The sequence below is a fragment of the Puma concolor genome, chromosome A3, assembly GCF_028749965.1.
Source record: "Puma concolor isolate L17-30 chromosome A3, mPumCon1.1.hap2, whole genome shotgun sequence".
Taxonomy (NCBI): domain Eukaryota; kingdom Metazoa; phylum Chordata; class Mammalia; order Carnivora; family Felidae; genus Puma; species Puma concolor.
In genome coordinates this window covers 85660113-85681215 of record NC_141669.1, presented here as the reverse complement: position 1 = coordinate 85681215, position 21103 = coordinate 85660113, and the positions used below count along the sequence as shown (strand labels likewise).

The window sequence follows — 21103 nt, the reverse complement described above, 5'->3', positions numbered from 1 at the left end:
CTCTGGAATGCAGACATATCACACTGAGATAGTCATGTTTGCTCAAGAGGCAAGATAGTAGCCGCAACAGGTAAGCTTCCATCAGTAGTTACTGTGTTCCAGGCAATAGACTAAAGAATTTTATGTCCCTTATTTCTTGTGGAGACAGTTACCGTTTTGTAGTAACCATAATTATCATCATTTTACAGGTGAGGAAATTGACCTCTCAGAGCGGATACCTAACTTTCCCACCAGCCCCTAGCTGGCATGAGGCAGAGCTGGGGTTCTCCTGGTACGTGCTTGCTTTCTCCACCAGACGTTGTGGGGCTTATCTTACAATGACAGAGACCTGGGTGTTTAAAGATGGTCCTAAAGCTCCTGGGGCAAAAGGTGATAAATGCAAAAGCAGGGCTGCGTTTTTCCCATCCCCTTCCAGTTCATAGAAATTCTCCTGCAAAACAACCATGCATTTGCAAGCAGGCTTTTCCATGGAAAAGCTAGCGTGGGCACACATTCAATTCAATTCCCACTGTGCTTTCTCACAGAGGTTCTTCCACAAGATTACAAAGACTGGGAACCTAGCCTATTATTATTAATAATTTTTAAAAGTTATTCTGGCTTCTTTCAGGGCCATATCAGTTTCAAAGATCGCTGTCAGGGTGGGAGCAGCTGAAGTTGAAATGGCCTGAATGCTAAATGTAGCCTGAGAGCGGAAACTTTGTTCTTCAGAGTTGAAAAGTCGGTGGAATATTCATAGAAATGTAATATGAGCACAGGATACCGAGTCAGTGTCAAAACTTTGTTCCAAACCATATTTGCTATTTGTAAAACTGCCTCCTCAGGGGGGAGGCTGGGGGATGAGAGGGCAAAATGGGGTGGATTACAGCATGCCTTGAGACAGGGCTGTGGGTTGGGGGCTCTCTTCCCCACAGAGGGAGGGTCTTTTCTCCACAGGAATTAGAGTTCTAGGGGGGCAAAGGTAGTGGGGTCCAGCTTTTCCAGGAGGACCATCTCTGCCTCGGATATATGGAAACCTTTCCTTCATGTTTCCACCTAACATTTGTGCCTGAGTTTGAAAAAGGAACAATGGAGAGATCTATGTGGAAATCGTTGTGTACGTTTTTTTTTGCAAGTGCAGACGTGACTCCATTTGCTTTTTCCTTGAAGTTCTCCTGATCAAGATATTGATAAAAAAAAAAAAAAAAATCATGGCGGTGTAGATCCCAATGAGTATCATCTTCTGACGTTGGGATTGTATCTTAAAACTAACCAAAGGAATCATTTACTGATGACCCAAATTTCCTTTCTCAAATTAACAAATTCTCTCTCATTTTTCCCCCCGTGGAACTCTACTCATCTGTAGTTAATCTAAGAATTAACATTTAGCAAATTACTGCCTTCAATGAGGTATGTGCTTAGTGGCTCGGTTGATTAGAACCCTGTGCTAATGAGATCACGAGTTTAGTCCTCAGGAGGGCTGGTTCCCTTCACCATGGTCCCCCTCTGAACCCCAGCCAGGTCTCTAAATGAACACTGCTTACAAGTGGCCTTCTGGGGAAGAATCAACACAGATTTTTCATCATTTGTGGGAAAAACAACAACTCAAAGCAGATGCCTTGAGTATGACAGTGATCCCATGGGGTAACAAAATGGCACCCTAGAGGCTGCAAAGACTTTTTGCAGACTATGGAAGGCTTTCGGGCTGGGAAACAGGTTTGGTATGTGTAGGTGGCTCCAATCCTACAAAGTTAAAGGGGGAGTGTCATCTAGGAACAGTAGGAAGCTGGATGCCAGGGGGCGTCTGTGGGGACAGACTGAGAGGAGCAGACTTCGAGGGACACTTGAGGGGAATTTTGTTGAGTTTTCACTAATCATTTCTTGAAAAGACGGATCATTCTGGGCCTCCCCATTAAGGTCTGTAGTCATGCAACCCATGGGACCATTTCTTCCACAGCCAAGGCCACTCCAGCCTTTTGTCTCAGGCTGGCAGGAGACACAGTAGCTAAGAGCTTGAAGAGCAGGGGTGGCTCTCACTCTCTTGCTTTCTCTCCATTTTCCACTCCCAGAAACCACTTTTTCAGATCCAGGTCCATTTCCAAGGCTAAATCTCTCCCAAGCCTGACTGGGTGCATTGATATCCTCCGAGGCCATTTCTTGGGTTTAGGGAAGAATAATGCGTAATGAGCTCCAGCTGTGCCTGGTGGCATTCCCCCGTTGAAACCAGCAGGCTTTACTGGCTTTCTCCCATTTTCCAAGAATATGCTTCTCTAGGCAAGGGACCACCTCCTTTTTTTTTTTTTTTTAATTAAAAAAAATTTTTAACCACTGCACCCTTATCACCTAGCAAATTGCTTTGTATTTAGAAGTTCAATTAAGTATTTGTTGAATATTCAGTTATGCAATGGGTTCCACTTGAACAGGGGCAGTTTCTTAAATGTTATCATTTTATTTTTCTTTTTACAAAATTATACGTGCTGACGGGAAAGAAATTAGAAAACAGAGAATAAATATCAGTAGCCTTTCTTGACATTTTGGGGTGCATGATATTTACATCTGTATGCATATCTGTCATCTATACGGGACTCAGACAATACATATTATGGTGTAATCTTGTTTTTACTCCTATAAAAATCTTTGCATGATATTATATATTGATATTATACACTCTTCCGCTTGTTATCTTTAATTTTTTTTGGAGCACTTTATTGCATGACTGGACTTCAGCTTAATCAGTCACATATTAAAATCTCCTTGTCGCTTAAACTTTCTACACAGTTTTGTTTATTTCCTTGGGACGAATTCCTACAGGAGGAATTGCATGGTTCCGTGGTTTTCTAATTCACTATGTGTTGGCAAGTTATGGGTCAGAGAGGTAGCACCGATATGAACTCCCGGCTGCAACAATCTGGCGAACAACCACTTTGCTCCCTTGAACTTGAACGGTATTATCTTTCTTTTATGTGTTTGCTGATTCACAGGCAAAAGATATCCATGTTCGTATACTTGCCATCTCCTTTATTAGTAGTGGAACCGAGTATTTTTTCATGTGGCCATTTTAATGCCTGCTTTGCAAGTTGACTGTTGACATCTTTGAAGAGCTATGTGTTTTGGGGGCCAGTAGACTTACTGCTCTCTGTTTCACAGGGTTATTGTAAGAATTAGTTGAAGCAATCTATTCGAATAAGCTTAAAACCTACAAAGCGATACAGAGATATGTTGACCAGGTTGGTGACCCGGAAGGGTGAGGGTCAGAGGGAATGGTACCTGCCGACAAATGGGCTGAGTAAATGGGTACCAATGAAGGCCTGCGTGAGCTCTGCCAGAGGAGAGGGCAGGGAGGGACACCTGTGAAGAAAGGGAAAGAAGACCTGGCCTGAAGATCTGTTACCTTGAGAAGGTCACTGGGAATAGACAAGGTCAGAGATAAGACAGGGACCGGCAGCTCCACATGGGAGCCAATTAGAAACAAAAGGGAGCAAGATGGGCCCGGGAGCTATAGGAGACGATAGAGATCGTGCACCGGGGGTGCTCCGCGGTCTCCCTGGGGGCTGGGGTGCGGGCATCTCCTCAGATGTCCCTAAACCAGCCACGGAAGAGAGAAAACATCAGCAGTGCCACTTTTCTGAAGGCTCATCTCCAGTCCAGCGTGACCAGGCCAGGTGTGTTTAGAACACAAAGGGCAGCCGGTGCCACTGCCCACAGATGTCATCTTTTGGCAGGTGCACACCTGTGCTTTCCTGTAAGTCCCGGGAGTAACCACATCTGGGAAAGGGAACAACAGACAGAAATAAGTGGTAATTAGTTAAAGGTAAAATACTGCACTAAAATTGCCCAGCATGTATATTACCGCAGTTATGTAAAATAATATATATAAATATATGTCCTATGGGGCGCCTGGGTGGCTCCGTCGGTTGGGCGACCGACGTCTGCTCAGGTCATGATCTCACTGTTTGTGAGTTCCAGCCCCGCGTCCGACTCTGTGCGGACAGCTCGGAGCCTGGAGCCTGCTTCGGATTCTGTGTCCCGCTCTCTCTCTGCCCCTCCCTCGCTCATGCTCTGTCTCTCTCTCTCTCTCAAGAATAAATAAAACACTAAACAATAAATTAATTAAAATAAATATGTCATGTATATAATTATAAATATGTTAATATGTTATATACCTGGTATATATAACTATATGTAGTGTGTATGTGTATAGAGTAATATGCAATACATATACTATACATATAGTATGCATATTACTATATATATGATATATATATATATATATTACCGCATATATAAAATACATAGTTATAGGCATATACATGCATGCCCATGGTCACCTCCAGAGAGTGGTAATGAGGGGAGACAGGGAGGATGAATTATCTTTGCTTTTATTCACGTTTTTAGGTGTTGCTTCACTTGTTCCAACAAATACGTATTAATTCTCTAATCTGTAAATGATCGAGTAAAGAAAAAAAATTGTTGAGACTAAAAAGACATCTGCTGTGCGTGTGGCCTGGCCCTGTCACTGCAGCATGGGTGGGGATTTGTTAGGCAGTGGAGCGGGCTGTCACCGGAGTCCCTGCTAACTCGGACAGAGGAACCCCTGGAAGTCCCTGACCGTCACACCTGGGCCCCGCAGAGTGCTGGGCTCATTGGCACGTCACACTTAGATGACAGGGGTAGCCGTGCCTTCTTGGCAGGCAGGACTCTAGCCAACAGGTAAGACCTTTCCAGGCTGGGAGTAAACATAGGCCGCCTTTCCAGATCAGGTGAGCATCGCCACCTGGCAGGGAGGAGGCACGGATTTGTTGCAGGAGAAAGAACTTGAGCTTGGGGCAGGAGGAAAAATGAGAACTTGAGTTCAAGGGCTGCCACTGCCGCCATGAAATGAAGTATCTGACCGGGACTTTTTGTTTTTACATCAGGGAAAGCTGCTTTAAGGCAATCCTGTTTCCTATGTCTTTCATGTTCCACTGTCCTGTGATCTGGGGACAGAGTAGGGGAACAAGATTGAGCTGATCTCTGACTTTCTGGAGCTACACTGGAGTTGGGGAGATGGACGGATGGTACACCATGGACCGAGCAGAGAGAAAGATTGCTCTGAAGGAAACCAAAAAGGGTGGGAAGATCAGGACTGGCCTATTTTGGATCCGGAAGTAATGGGACGTCTTCCTGAGGAGAGGATGCTTTAAACCGAGTCAGGAATGAAGAGAAGGGGCCCGCAGGTGAGTAGTAGCTGGCAGAAGGGGGATCCAGGAGGTGGGACTTGAGCTCAGCCTGTTGGCTGTGTGTCTGGAGAGCAGCAAGTGTGGGGAGCTGGTCAGGATGAGGTTTGAGAGGCCAGCAGGTATCAGGTCACGCCTGGTCCTATATGTGGGCCATATCTGGATGTTTGATTTTATCCTCAGTACAAAGGCAAGGTCAAGCGTGCTTAGAAATCTGACATAATAATGCGGCATTAAGTTTCAACTCGGCATGTGTAAAGATTTGCTGAGTGACTGCAAAATAAATAAACGGATTGATGCTTCAGGGTCAGAAAATGTCTTTTATTTTATTTTATTTTATTTTATTTTATTTTATTTTATTTTATTTTTTATTTTATCTATTCTATTCTATTCTATTCTATTTTATATTCCTTTTTTTTAAATTGTATTTTATTTTTAAGCTATGTTTTGACTTCTGTTACATGAAAAATCACTCCCATTTAGATTTATTTCCTCCAGATGAGGAAACCATCCCAGCGAAGTGAGAAAAGACAGGGCCATACCCCTGTGAAACCAGCAGGCACCCGGGAGCTAGCAAGAGGGAGAGAACAAACACGGGCTTTGAGGTCAGGTAGATCTGGTTTGCAGACCAGCTCTGCACTTACCGATGTGGGGCTTTGGAACAGACACCCTGTGGGTTCTCTGTGAGGCCCACTTTCCATCTTTAAAATGGACGTAATACCATTTACCTCCTAATATATCGGTGTGGACTCAAAGGGGAGAATTTAAACATCTGGCACACAAAAGACACTCAAGAAATACTGGTTTCTATGTTCCTTCGTCCCCCCACATTTGACCAAGCCTTCTCCAAATAGAACATCCTGTAGAGTCTTACCCATTTTTTGTTGTCGTTGATGGGACATCCGAAAGGATGTGAGGGTTTTTTTTTTTTTTTCTTGTTTGTTTGTTTGGTTTGTGGTAAGCTGACTTTGCACTTTAAAAGGGAAAAGAAGAAAATCTGTAGTACCTCCAACAATGAGCCTTTTTAAAGCCTGCATTGGACTCCAATTTCAAAGAATATTCTTATTAACATACTTTCTTATAAATGGAGCGCTGCTCATCAAATATTTATAAGTAGTAGCCCGAGAAGCCAGCACAGTGCTTGGCAAGCCCGGGGACATTTCCCACGTGCGCTGTGGGATGGCGTAGGCAGGGGAGATCCTTTAATTTTGTGACATGGTTTGGGGGCTCCAGCGTGAGCTAGTCTTGGCAAGGTTTCTCCCTGCTCTTGGCCTGTTCTGGAGCCTTTCAGGACTCCCACGTAGACCGTGCTTGCAGGCGACTCCCTTTGAAGTCCCCGGGAGCTCTTTGAATGGAAAACATACACAACGGGGTGTTGATGCAAGGAAGCATCAGACCTGATATACGTGGAGAATAAAGGTGCTTCTCACCCCAAATATTAGCTCTTTAGCCCAGAAACTATGGTTTGATCATTAAATAAAAAGGCCACCCCCTCCCCCCCAAAACCCACAATCTACCACCAAAGCACCACCATCCACTCACTCAGGAAACGATAAACCTGCTAATTACCAGAGAGTTTTAATTAAGCAACAGATATAGACAGTGCAGGGCTCTGTTTTTACTTTAGGCATATCAATAAAATAAAATTCCCAATTCCAGGGAAACTTGCTAAATGAAAAAAAAAAAAATAAACATTACTGTCTTTTGAGATATCACTCATCGAGTGTGATAATTTAGAAAAATATCTCTATTAGAGATAGTTAGAGATATTTTTTGGTTGCAAATGCAGTCGCCGGTACAGCACCAAGCTGCAATTCGCAGACAGGTTAAGTAAATTAAATCACTCACTGTCTTTTTTTTTTCCAATGGCTTTAAAAGTTAAAGGTAATTTGCAAAGAAAATGCTCCGTTTGAATTGGTTTGTAATATCTGTTAATGATCTTTAAAAAAATCCACTTATTCACAATCCTGTCCCTGAGGGAATTCCAACGTGCTATCAGAAAAATTTCTTAAGTCTGAAATGTCATTAGCTAGTGATTTCTTTGAAGTAAAAAGCCCTGAAAAAATAAATTATATAAGGTATACAAGTGCGCAGGACAATCACTTTGATGAATAATATCTGTGTTTTTCGTACCTAAAAATGCAACAATTGAAATCCAAGCTGCTAAATTATAGAGCTGTCTTCTGAATTACGTCGGTGTAGGTATGCCTGTTCTGTTTATTTCACACGTATATTGAGTTCTTCCATATATTTATAGATTGTTGATGTGAAAACAGTAGTGTTGGGCCAATTTTGATTATGTTCATTGTGTTTACCTTTTGGAAACGCAAGGTGTTGCCTAAATACAGCTCTACAGGTGTTGCCATCCAGAATTAAAACAATAGGCTGTTTCCACGCAGTATTGTGGATCCCAGGGCCAGGCGCCCCAAACGGGGGTGCGAATACCTTCGCAGGCCCGCGAATTGTCCAATATTCGATAACAGAGCTGTGAAATACTATACCAAAGGGGAAATTTTCTTCCTGACCCCAGCTGGCTATCGGTTTTTGCCTGGAAGCAGGGGAGGCTTTGTAATACAATATTAGGCAGTGTAACTGCGGATGCTGGTTTGGCTGCTATAAATAGCTAATCTTTTTTTTTTTTTTCTTTTTTTTTTGAAGGAGGAGTGGGATTTTCTTAAAACCATTGGCTGCAGGTTAATTACACATTTCATAAGAACACATTTCCTTGTAGCCAGCCTAAATTTGTTACCTTTTAATCCTGCTTTATATAAGGCTAGAATTGTATGAGCCTCCAGGAGCACCTTCATTAAGTCTTTATTTTCTACGTTGGACCTTTAACTTTTTTTTTTTCTCCTTCTTACACATCACTTACCTCTTAGCTAAACTGCGAAGGGACCCAGTTTTATTCATTTTCCCTCAAGGAGAAAGCATTCTCTCCTTCCTAGTCCAGCTAGGTGTGATTCTTATTTTCTGCTCTGTAACTGACATCTGGAGAATACACTGACCATAGGTGAGAACAAGCCACTGATTGATTTTAATAAAGATGTTCGATAATATTTAGTGCTTCCATTTACTTCACCAAAGGAATGGAAATCAATATTTGAAATGTTTTGGGGAAGTTTTCTTGGGGTTCCATGTATGGAAGATTACACAGAGCAGGAACATGGGACCCAATATGCTATCCTGGAGAGAACACATCCCATAATCACCTTGCAGGACAAGAAAGAGAATATACAGCCACCGTGTCCGATGGCCCCTAGGATGGGACTCCCTTTTCTTCCTTAAAGATAACCGCTCTTTGGGGCGCCTGGGTGGCGCAGTCGGTTAAGCGTCCGACTTCAGCCAGGTCACGATCTCGCGGTCCGTGAGTTCGAGCCCCGCGTCAGGCTCTGGGTTGATGGCTCAGAGCCTGGAGCCTGTTTCCGATTCTGTGTCTCCCTCTCTCTCTGCCCCTCCCCCGTTCATGCTCTGTCTCTCTCTGTCCCAAAAATAAATAAACGTTGAAAAAAAAAAAAAAAAAGATAACCGCTCTTCTGATGTCTAACACCACAGATTTGTGTTTTGTTTTTGTTTTTCAACTTCAGGTGTATTTATGGGCTGTATCTGTGTTGCTGGGTGCAATCCTATTTTCCTTGTTTCATTTCCTTCGATTGTATCAATACCCATTTCAGCCTTGATGATCATTTTGGTTGTTTTCCGTTTTTGGCTCTCTCAGAGAGTGCTGCTGTAAGCTTCTTCGTGCACGTCTTTGATGGGTGTGCGTGTGTTTTCTTTGGGTAGATAGACTAAGGGGAAAGTTACTAAGTAGTAGGGCATGACTGTGCTCAGCTTTAATGATGTCCGTTTTCCAAAGATGTTGTATCAGTTTCCACTCCCACCAGCAGTGGGCGAGAGATCCGCTGCTCTAATCCTTATTAACATTTGGTATTCTTCCTCTTTTTGATTTTGATCATTCTGGTGGTATGTACTTGAATCTCATTATGGTTTTAATTTCATTTCCCAGATTATTAATAAGTTGAGTATCTTTTCATGTACACTGGCCATTTGGATATTTTGTGAATGGGCTTTTCAAGGGTCTTGGTGATTTTTCCATTGCAATGTTCATCTTTTCTTTTTTTTTTTCAGTGTTTATTTTTGAGAGAGAGACACAGAGTGTGAGTTGTGGGGGGCGGGGGGTGGTGCAGGGAGAGAGGGAAACACAGAATCTGAAGCAGGCTCTAGACTCCGAGCTGTCAGCACAGAGCCAGAGACGCTGGGCTAGAACTCATGAAGCAAAAGATAATAACCTGAGCCAAAGTCAGACACTTAACCGACTGAGCCACCCGGTTGTCCTGTGTTTTTCATCTTTTCTTACTGTTTTGTAGGAGATACTTATATATTCTGGATGTGATCCTTTTTTATTCATATATATTGCAAATACCTTATACCACCCTGAGTTTGATTTTTCACTCTTTTTATGGTATCTTTGGATGGATAGAAGATTTTAATTTTAATGTAGTTTAATTTTTGCAATATTTTCCTTTATAGTTAGTGCTGTCTATGTCTTATTTAAGAGAGCTTTGTTTATCTGAAGGCCATGAAAATATCCTTTTATACTGTCTTCTGGAAGCTTTATTGTTTTACCTTCCACGTTTAGATTTATAATCCACATGGCATTGATTTTTGCCTATGGTGTGAGGTTGGGATCAAATTTGTTTTTTCCTCCATGATATCTACTTACTCTGTACCATTAATGAAAAAGACTTCGTTGCCCAGTACTCTGAAGCGATCTGTTTGTCATAAATTAAGTACTCACTTATTTATAGAATGATCATATGATTTCCTCCTCCCCCCTTTATTCTTTTAGAATGTGAATTATTTAATAAATTTTTGAATGTTAATCCCATTTTACATTTCTGGACTAAACCCAATGTACTTATGATATATTATTTATTTGAAGTATTGCAGCGTGTTTTGATAATTTTTCCAACAATGAGTATGCCTGAAATTTACCTGTTATTTTCCTTTACCGTAATACCCTTGTCAGGTGCATTATCGAGGTTTAGCTGGCTCATAAAACAAGTTGGAGAGGCGTCCTCTGTATATTCTTTTAAAAAATTAAAACATAAATAAGGCTAATCTAATATAGTTATTTAAAATATATGTAGTTTGTCTTAAGTATATCATTAGGTTCTCCAGAGAAACAGAGCCAGTGTGTGTGTGTGTGTGTGTGTGTGTGTGTGTTTATTATAGGAATTGACAGCACAGTTACAGAGGCCAAGAAGTCCCACAGTCTACTGTCTGCAAGCTGGAGAACCGGGAAAGCTGATCATGTAACTCAGCCCAAGTCTGAAGGCCTGAGAATCACAGGGATGTGTGTGGAGGGCAATTGTGTAAGTTCTAGTTGGATTCTGAAGGCTTAAGAACCAGAAGCTCTGATGCCCAAGGGCAGGAGAAGGTGGATGTCCCAGCTGAGGCAAGGAGAAAATTCACCCTTCCTCTGCCTTTCTGTTCTATTCAGGCCCTCAGTGGATTGGATGATGCCTACTGGTGAGGGTGACCTTCTTTACTCATCTACTGGTTGAAACGCTAGTCTCTTCCAGAAACATCCTCACAGACACATCCAGAAGTAATGTTTTACCAGGTATCTGGGCATCTCTTAGCCATGTCAAGTTGATGCATAAAAATAACCAGCACAGTAAGTATTCACCACAATGTTCTTTCATTCCAGGCTTCTGTAGATGTTAACTTAGACTTGCGGCAGGAGACTGGTTTTGTGTGAGTTTGCCTGGGGAAGAAAATGGAGGTTCCACTATCTTCTGGGAGTTTTCCGTGGGCACTGACAGCCTGCTCGTGTGCCCAGGGCCGAAATCTGTTATTCCATCTCAATCCTAGAACCCACGATCACAGCTCATCCTGGGTTTAAAGGAGGGCCTATGAGATGAGAAGCTTTTTGGACATATGACCAACATTCAGATAAAACACCTGCTCCCACCGAGAACCTTCAAAGCCAATTTCATCTGCTTTTGGCCCCTTCAGGTACTGTTCCATGGAGGGTTTTTTTTTTTTTTTAATTTTAATCTCCTTCTAAACTGTATATCTCATACCTGACCCCATCTCTCCATTCCTACTTGCTATTGTCCAAGTTCAAGGCCTTATCACCTCTTGCTTGGACTATGGCACTTGTGGGGCACCTAGTGTCCATTCCATCCCCTTTCCAGCCGTCCAAGTGCTCACTCTAAAATGGGCAGCTGGCCTGTAAGTCCATGTTGAAAACTGCTCCGTGGCTCTCCATTGCTCTATGAGGGGAAGTCCGGGCTCATGAACATGGCACACGACTTCTCCTATGACCTGGCTCTTGCTTGCCTCTCCAGCAGCTCTCTTCTCCTCTTCAGTCTTTGCCTCACACTCCGGCAGCTCTGTCTGCTGCAGTTCCCAGTGTTCCCCCAGGGTTCTTTGCGTCCCAGCTTTTGTGTATGCTGATCTTGCCCCAGGGGATGGACTGTCCGTGTCTTTTCCCCGGGCAGTCCATTCTTTAACAATCAACCCAGGCCAGAGACCCTTGATCCCACCCAGCTGGAGCTGCATGGTCTCCTTTTCATCCATGCCTCTGTCTCTGATTAGACTCTGAACTTCCTGAAGGCTGGGTCCAGATTTTAGTTATTCCTACATCTATAACTCACTATGTGTTGGATGATAGCAGGTGTTCAATAAACACATATAGACTTAAACAGAAGGAACAGCACTTACTAGTTGAGTGGTTTGAGTTTCATTCCGTCTTTTTTTTTTGGAAGCCCCAGATGGAATGAAATGGTCCAAATGCCATGACTAGAAGGGAGGCAGGAAGGCAAAGGTTATGGAAAATCTGCAGATATCAATCTCTTCCTGAATGACTGATTGCGGTTCATCGGATTAAGACTCTTATGATGGAATTCGCTTTTTCTAGAATGGATTGGTAACAAGGATTTTCTATAAAGATAGATTTTTCCAGAGAAACAAATTTGAACACTTTCCTCCAAGAATTTAAATGAAAAAAAAAAAATAATCCTACTTGAAAGGCAAATTGACCAATGTCCTTCCCCTTTTCTCTTATTAATAAAAGAGTTTACACAGAAACTCTATAAGAAATTGTGTAAGAGATTCACAAGGATCATTAAAGTCTCTACTAGACGTTCACTTTCACTTTGCAAAATTGGCTATACCCTCAAAATGGTATCACGTAAAAATGGACTTTCTGGGGCTCTTATATATGAATGGGTTTTAGTTGCACAGTGGGGCCATTCATTTTATTTGGCCCATTTATTGCAAGTACATTCTAAATTTGGCCTTAATTATTTTTCCTTTCACAAAAATATTTTGTGGGATCTTTTTGAACCCTGACTACTTCCTTCTTGCCCCTTAAAACAGAATCCAGGAGTGTTATTTTTGTTCTCTTCTAATTAAAATAATTGCTTGGTTCCTTTTAACTAGATTCATGCAGTTATTAGCCTAATACATGGATGGGTGCCATGGGGTGCTTGAGAAACAAAATGAAAAGTGATCATGTAGCTTCACATGAAAAAGATTCTGTGGTGCCAAGGAGTATTATTCCTTTCAGCCGGCATCTTATAAGGGCCTTTAGTAAACCTTGTCCCCCACCCCCCAGACCCTTACTAAAAGACTGTTAAGTGAAAGAGTGCTTCTATTTTCTCTATTAGGTAGACAGTGAACTCGGTACAATTTGAAGAGGGGCACTTGATATGCCGGGTATGGCACAAAGACTGGGGGTCTGGTTTTAATCTCTGCCCCTGCTTTGTCTTACAGAGTAGCTGCAATTGAAGGATAAATGCTCCATGCCAGTTGGTGTTTGTTCAGAGGACACTGGAAGAAGAGGGACAAAGGTGGCCTGGATGTATGTGTTCATCAAGGGTTGTCAGGACCCCGTTTCTAAAAGGAGGTTTTAAAATAACGTTTTTGACATCGAGATGGTTCTGGAAGTTGATGTCGTCCAACAGTTTGGCAAACGAAGGAAGGAGGCCTGCGGGCTAAAGCTGACGTGTCGCCTGCCTTTTGTAAATAAAGATTTATTGAAACACAGGCACGCCCATTTGTTGACGGATTGCCTGCTGCTGCTTTTGCACTAGAACACGGAGCAGTAGCGACAGTGACCACATGGCCTACAGAACCGAAAGAATTGACTGTGGTTCTTTACAGAAAAAGGGTGCTGGCTCTTGATGTAGTCTATGCAATTCGCTGAGTATCTTCTAAATAGCTACTCCATGCTGACAAATGTATTCATAGGCATTCGGATAGCAGCTCTCATCTGATGAAATGCTCAGGGCCTTTGGGAATGTGCTGATGTAACGGGTGTTCAGTACTGGGCGTATGGACAGCAGGAAGTGACGCAGATTTGGGGCCGGGAGTCATGGTTGAGAAAAGACTCTGTCATTATTGTCTCAGTGGCAAGTCACTGATCACGGCTGGGCTCTTCCTTTGTCTGCTACATGGAGGAGAAGGTGCTGAAACTTCTGGCTTGGAGTTCACTTTTATTAACTACTTCAAGACCTTATGGAGGTCAACGTTATGGAGGTCTGCCTCCAGGCCAAAAGTTGGGCACCCTTTGCCACTAATGGGTCATTGAGTGGGTCAAGTGAGAGAATGTGAGTCTCTAAACCGTAAGATGCTGTATTTGTGACATATGAAAACATCAGGGTAAGTGTTATTTCTGTTTGGCTTGTGAAGACGCAAGACAGATAGCCTACCCCAGGTCAAGTGCTAAGCCATTAGAGGAGCTGGAAGCTAGGTTTCCTGATTTAAGTCACCATTCTTTACAGCATACCATATGCTGTTTTAAAATTTTTACTTTATTTGAGAGACAGAGAAAGTGCAAGTCGGGGAGGGGCGGAGAGAGAGGGAGAGAGAGAGAGAACCCCAGGCAGGTTCCTCAAATCAGTGTGGAGCCCAACTCAGAGCTTGAACCCACGAACCGTGAGATCATGACCTGAGCCGAAGTTGGACGCTTAACTGACTGAGCCTCCCAGACGCCCCCACCATATGCTTCTTTACAGCATGTTTCTTTCCATGGCTTCAGAAAGGCTCAGTTCTTTCGTTCGTTCATTCATTCATTCATTCATTCACTCATTCACTACTGAATATTATTTAAAAGCCTGCTATGAATGGAAAAGGAGCTGAATTTTTCAGGGAGAGTGAGGACTATGTAAAGAAAAGTTGGAAGACTCTCAGAATGATTTTGTTCTTAAATCATTGTGATGAGAATCCTCCAGAAGGATACAGATTCTTCTCTCGATTTCCTCTGTCCTGCCCAACGGGCTGGCCCTTAGTTGTGATATGGAGAACAAAAGAGTAGATGGGTTGGAAAAGGAAGAGCAATCCTGTCATTCAACAGCCTGACATGTTCTTTTATGGTGTGTGTGCGTGTGTGCGCGTGTGTGTACTATTTATGTGTGTGTCTATACCATGAAAGCAAAGAGAGAGATGCTGAAATGTTGATAGCAGATTGTGCCAGCAACTAACGGTTGCAGACCATCTAGGTTTGGAAGATTTGCAAGTTAACATTTTGTATATAAAGTCCAAGGGCCTCCAGATCAGAGGAATTTTCAAATACGAATTGTCCAATTAAGTGACATAAATTAAACATGCCAGATGTGGACTTCTTTTACCACACTGTTTAAATACAGCCTTCATTCAGATTGTATTCATTCAATGATGTGTCCTGTAATTTTTGAAATGATGATTATCAAATGTGCCCAGAGGAAGCAGCTTCCACCAAAATACTAAGTTTGCCTTGTCATGGTAAGAGAAGTGAAATTCTTGAAAGTTTCTGTTTTTGATACTTGCTATTTTAACAGGGAAATTTGCCAATATTTTCTTAATATCCAGTGTTGTGGGCTACTTGTATTTTGTTTTTTTTTCCAGGTTGATCCGCGAGCCTAAGTCTATGGTTCTCTGAAGCAAAGGTGCCAGTGAAGTTGCTTCATAAAAAAAAAAAAAAAAAAAAACCTTCCAGAATCTTCCATTGGAGAATTGTCACCTGCAAAGACCTCTGAGAGGTACAGTAGAAAATTCTGCCTTATTCTCCTCCCCCTCCCATCCCATAAGTCAGTCACAGCCCTGACAACTGAATTTGGGGGGGGGTGGTATTTGCTTCTGTAATTCATTAACGAAACCATGTTACTTCTCAGATGGTCCCAGGACCCAGGCTGCTGCTATTTTAAGAAACGTAATTTGGTTCAGCACACAAAAAACATATTCATAGCAAGTCTTAGTAGTGATACAGGTAACACTTTTCAGATAACTGTGAGAAATTTGTAAGCATTAACTAATTTATTTACCTTCCCTGTAATTGAGTGAATTTTCTTCCATTTGCGGCGGGAAAGCCCTTCCTTTTCTAATTCTAATCTTTTAGCAGGTGTTCTCCTGAATAATTGTCATTAGGGTGGAAATGTTTTGTAGAGGGGAAATAAATCTTTCAACACAGTGTAAAATCCCACCAGAATAGATGACCTCCATTTCCTCAGTGCATAGCCTATTTTTAAGTGATTAAACAATGCTCTGGAAAAAAGTCACATTTCCTTGAAAACCATAGGAACTGTTCTCATATTACTATAGCCGCTGTCACTACCACTAACGTGTGCCATGTTCCTGATGGTTTACACGTATTACTTTGAGTTCCCCAGGAAGGAGAACTTGAGGAAGAATTTCATGTGCTGTCTCTTTAGTGGAGAGGTCAGTCCCAGAATGGGACGGGTTTGGGAGAATGGTGGTGAGGCTGAGACGAAAGGAGCAAATACAAGGGTGTGTTATTGATGTGGTCCCAACTTGGTGTGTGGCGTAACTGATTGCTCAGTCCTTGGGAAGGTGGTAGGCTAAATATTGGCCTCCAGAGAAATGTCTTATATCCTAATTCCTAGAACCTGTGAATGTTACCGACTGTGCCAAAGGCTTTGCAGATGTGACTAAGGGTCCTGAGGTGGAGCGATCACCTTGGGTTATCTGGGTAGGTCCTAAATCCGATTGTAAATGTCTTTATAAGATGGCGGCACAGGCAGAGGTAGATCTGACACACGGAGGAGAGGGCAGTGTGATCAGGGAGGCAGGAGTTAGAGTGATGGGGTCACAAACGGTCGCATGTGGGCGGGCACTGGAAGCTGGAATCCATGAGGAAGGGACCCTCCGGTAGGGCCTCTGGAAGCGGCACAGCCTCTACTGGCCCCTCGGCAGTACTGACCGCAGACTTCTGCAATAATCCACGTCTGTTGTTCTGAGCCATCACATTTGTGGCAATTTGTTATAGCAGCCACGGGGACCCAATACAGGGACTGTCCTCCCAGAGCATAAACCATGAGGTCTCAGGATGGACTAATAGAAGGAAGATGGCAAAAGAATTTGTTGGCTAGTGCCAACCACCGATTGGTGAACGGTTTTCCTCGTGGAACATTAACACCCCCTTACTTCCCCGTCTTACCTCTGGGCTGAGCATGGCTGGGAGCGGAGTTTCGCTGGAGTTGTCTCATGCTTCATGGGTGATAGGGAAGCTCCGGGAAGGGAGGGCAGAGGCCAGCCAAGGGGACAGAAGAAGAGGCTCCATTGGGTTGCACATGACGAAGTCTGTGGAGTGGAGGCAGGGGGAAGCAAATAGCTGACAGTCCAGAGCAGTGTGGCCAAGTCGCCACCTGAAAGGCGGCACACAAGGGGATTTGAAGCAATGTTCTCCTTGGCCCTCCTCACAGGCGCACGAGGCACGGGTGGTATGATCTCGTCAGCATGCACTCATTCTCCGGTCTTGAATAGCATTAGCTTCTGGAGCTCACTGTCACTCAGGGCTGCACGTGTCACCTTCAAATGCGGTCATGGAAGTCCTTTCCGTCAGTTGGGTCAAAAGCTGCCCTCGCGGACTACTCCACGAGTGGCTCTAGGTTTACTTCTTGATGCACATTAAAATAAGGCTCATTCTTGCACGTGATAGCTCTCTGCAAATATTTGAAGACAGTTTTTATCCTTTTCCTCCCTACCACGCAGAGCTCCTCCCACTTCTTCAACTCGGGCATAGGGGAGGAGCTTTCTCTTTGTGGCTGGTGGCCACGCCCACCCCTCCTCTGGCCAGGTTTCAGTTTGTGTCCCCGTAGGGAAGCTCACAGAATGCCCCAGAACTTCAGGTATGGTCTTCTCGGGCATATGGGGTTCTTCCTTCCTTGGTTCTTTACGTCGTTTAATGTAGCCAGAGATTCTTATTTCATTTTTTGCCAAGCACGACGTTTTTTTTTTTTGGTTGTACTGAGCATAGTGTTGATCACAGCGCTTCTGACACTTGTTTGTGTACGGATGACCCTGGAAGTGTAGGTTAGTACCAAAGGTGCCCCAAGGGCTCCAAAGCATGAATCACTTTGCAAGTGGTGTTACTGTATGATCAAATCGTGGAGATCAGAGTGTCACCCCACGTCAAGGCACACAAACAGTCACAGTTTTGTGCAGCGTTGAGGTCAGTTGGGGATCCCTACAGGTCAGCACCAATTGGCCACGTGAGATTGAAGGGCTCTCTCAGCCAACCTGCCCTGTTACCGGCCTTCCTCCTCAGAACAAGGAGCCAACCAACCAAATCCAGTTCTGGAGAGGGAGGAAATCTACCCTGATAGAGCAGGCAGCCTTCTACTCGTGGTCCAATCCAAGACCCCAGCACCTTCTTGCAGGAAGATTACCATGGACTAAGAAAGCCAGTGGACAGGTGTTCTACATCCATTATCTGCCATGTTCACAGTAACCCTGCAAGGTAGATATTGCAGTCTTCCGGTTACAGATAGAGAAATTAAGGCTCAGTTCAAAGGAACTTTCCCAAGGTTTGAGCATAGCAGACCTAGGGTTGAGATTCAGGTGGGTCAGTGTTTCTGCTACACCGTGTGGTGGCTAAAGTGATTTTGAAGCTGTAGGAGAGGGAAGGGTGGGGGGTCTTTGGATCTCTGTAGGTGCACTGAGCCTTGAGCTGACCCTTCCAGGCCTCCCCAAAGGAGCTGGGTAGAACACGGTTGGCATTAAATGGCTAGTCTTTGTAAGTTCTCCCTCAGTGACTGGGTCTTCTAGTGTCATACACGTTAGGAAACATCTCCGCCACATTCTGGCCCAACCTCCACCGTTCACAAATTCGGGACTTTCTTTGGCCCAACACCCATTCGCTAAGTGCCTTCTGGGTCTTTTGCACCAAGCCAGGATAGTGACGGAAGAACAGGGGACCTTGGTTTAGGTCATGCAGGCTGAGAGTGCAGGAGTTTGGATGAAGGTCTCAACTGTCTAGGTCATTGATTCCAATCCTGCAGAGAAGCCAGTACCATTAGAACTTCCTCTGGGCGTCTAACCCAGACCGAGGTGTTCTTGAACCCATGAGGTTGGATAATATTGTGTGAAGCATTATCCAACCTTTTACCTCTATCTAGTTTTTTCTTTTCACTTTCACCTCATTCAAGCAACTAGGCCAGTGCCTATTTTTTTTCAGGGAGGGAAGTGACAGTGAAAAATACGTCTTCCCTGGTGGTGGCAGATTCTTTAGGTTGACACTCTCAATCCCCGCCCTACAGGCTATTTCCTGTAACAGAGGCTAGAAAACCAACAGCTCACCTTCCCACCACCCTTCAGATTGGAGTAGGCGGATGCCTCCAGTGCTGGCGGGAAACGTAGGCCATGGTCCATCGTAGCCACTTCCTTCCCAGCCAGCTTCGTCCTGCTCACATGATATGGGATGCCCAGGGGACAGCGGCCATTGTTAAACAGCACTAAACAGGCTGGAGGGTAGGAAGATCCTGGTTCTTTGACTGCGTCTTTGTTTCGCCCTGTGCCCGATTTTTTTTTTAAGTTTTATTTTATTTATTTTTGAGAGTGGGGGGCAGGGAGAGAGGGAAGGAGCGAGAATCCCAAGCAGGTTCCGTGCTGTCAGCGCAGAGCCCAACACGGGGCTTGAACCCACGAACCGTGAGATCATGACCTGAGCCGAAACCAAGAGTCGGACGCTTAACTGACCGAGCCACCCAGGTGCCCCTGTGCCCGACTTTTTTGTGTCTCACATTAAATTTCTATTTGGTCAAGCCTCTGTTGTTGGGTTTCTGTGATATCCTTCCAGACGCAAGCCTGCCTTACGGTTTTGCTACATTCTTGGGGGGAACAGAAAGCCTTTAGGGCCCAGCTAAAGAGTGGAGATTACAAAGTCTGTGGGTACATTTCACAGTCTTGATGGTGGGGGAAAGGGCAGGGAGAAGGAGATCTATCCTTGGTCTCTTGACATCTGGTAGGAGCTGTAATTGTGGAGCATGAGGCTGTCCAGAAGCTTGGGCAGAAGGCTTGTGAGGACCAAGGCGGGGGGGGGGGGGGGGAGGACTGAGCGACATATCAAAGGTTGCCTGAATAGACACGTGACATCAAACACTGATGGCCTCTCCCTTACCATGTCTTAGAACTAAAGAATCCCCAGAACTTGGCCATGGCTTAGGCACAAGGGAGGCCCCAATTCTGATATATTTCTCTCTCTATATATAAAATATTTATTTTGAGAGACAGAGAGAGGGAGCATGAGCGAACCCAGGGGAGGGGCTGAGGGAGAGGTAGAGAGAGAATCCCAAGCAGGCTCCATGCTGAGCATGGGCTCAATTTCATGACCGTGAGATCATGACCTGAGTTGAAATCAAGAGTCGGATGCTTAACCGACTGAGCCACTCAGGCGCGCCCAGAACTTACATATTTTTAATACCTGAGCTGAGGACTGAGATTAGCACCGGCTCTGTGTTAGAATGGGCAGAACACGTAGAAACCCTCTTCGCAAGGTCGAAATGGATGAGTCACACTGGATGAACCCAGGGGTCTGCCTGCCTCCGCTCCTGCGTGGGGGGGGGGGGGGGGGGGGCGCGACACCATACCCCTGAGCGGTGGCACGGGGCTGCTGGGGTTCCGAGTGTTTTGGGGGTCTCGAGCTGACCTCTGTGACGGGCTCCTTGTTCTCTCTTGCGATCCCTGAGGTGCTCCTCAGTGTCAGGACTTGTTTCCGTTCAGCGGGTAAATTCAGGATGGAGGTTCAGGGATGGTGGGCCAAGAGAGGATGTTTGTCTCTCTGTCCTCACAGAAACGTTGCTCAAGACTGCTGAGGTGAAAGGGGGGGAGAATTCAGCAAATTGGTTTTGATTTTGGAGATGATTATAATTAAGCCAAATCGTTTCCTCACTTTTCCAACTTTCCGTTCAGTTCGGTTCAGCCGCAGCACTGGGGTTATTTGGTCCTCTCAGAGTTGGCTGTCTGGCTGTGGGCGCTCTTCCAGCCCCTGGTAACCGTGTGACCTGGGGCAAGTCACTTTCATGTGTCGCCGTGTCATCTGTAAAACGGAGTGGACAACTGGACCCCCTCACAGGGTTGGGTGAGGGGTAAAGCCCTGGGAATGGGACTGACACGCAGCACACAGAGCATGCCGTGGGCTACTCATCGGGCTCAGGCTCCCTCACCTGAAGCCCCATCATTCCCTAGGAGACAGGGGGCACTGGCATCACTATGAAAAAGCTACATCATCCGGTGCAAGTCTAATGCTTGCCTTCCGTCAAGAGCGGCGAGCTACAAGTTCACGTTTATATCTTTGCCTAGGTGTCTACTGAGTAGCATTGCTTTTCGCGTTTTGTTGGAGAGGAGGTCATTGGCTTCAATTCGCTCCCTTGTGCTTCCTGGAAAAGTGGTGGCTTGATCACCGAAGGGACCCTTCTGCTCCACCCCCATAGGGGCTTCCGAAGATTGCCCGGTTCTATCGCGGGGTTGAACTTCCCATCAGGAAGCCAAGTATGGTCGGAATAAATCTTTTAAAATGAAATCCCTGCTTGCATCTTTTATGGTTACATCTTCTTTCCTTTGCTCCATCCTAATGGTTGCTCGAGTTTGGATGACGATCCCTTATTCCTCATCGCAGGAGCAACCCT

The 21103-nt window shown here is 44.6% G+C and overlaps 1 long non-coding RNA gene across 9 annotated transcripts in view; it reads left to right on the top strand.

Annotated features, from left to right (window-relative positions):
* LOC147582575 (uncharacterized) overlaps nucleotides 1–21103 on the top strand; it is a 109659-nt gene that overhangs the window by 35447 nt on the left and 53109 nt on the right. For 7 of the 9 annotated variants that reach the window (XR_015249297.1, XR_015249299.1, XR_015249303.1 and 4 more), the window contains exons 2-6: nucleotides 4893–5192; nucleotides 10693–10815; nucleotides 10903–11210; nucleotides 12975–13062; nucleotides 15087–15220. This is a non-coding gene — a long non-coding RNA (uncharacterized LOC147582575). Of the gene's footprint in view, nucleotides 1–4892; nucleotides 5193–10692; nucleotides 10816–10902; nucleotides 11211–12974; nucleotides 13667–15086; nucleotides 15221–21103 lie in introns of all 9 variants that reach the window. The other 2 variants (XR_015249298.1, XR_015249305.1) reach the window with 2 other exon arrangements.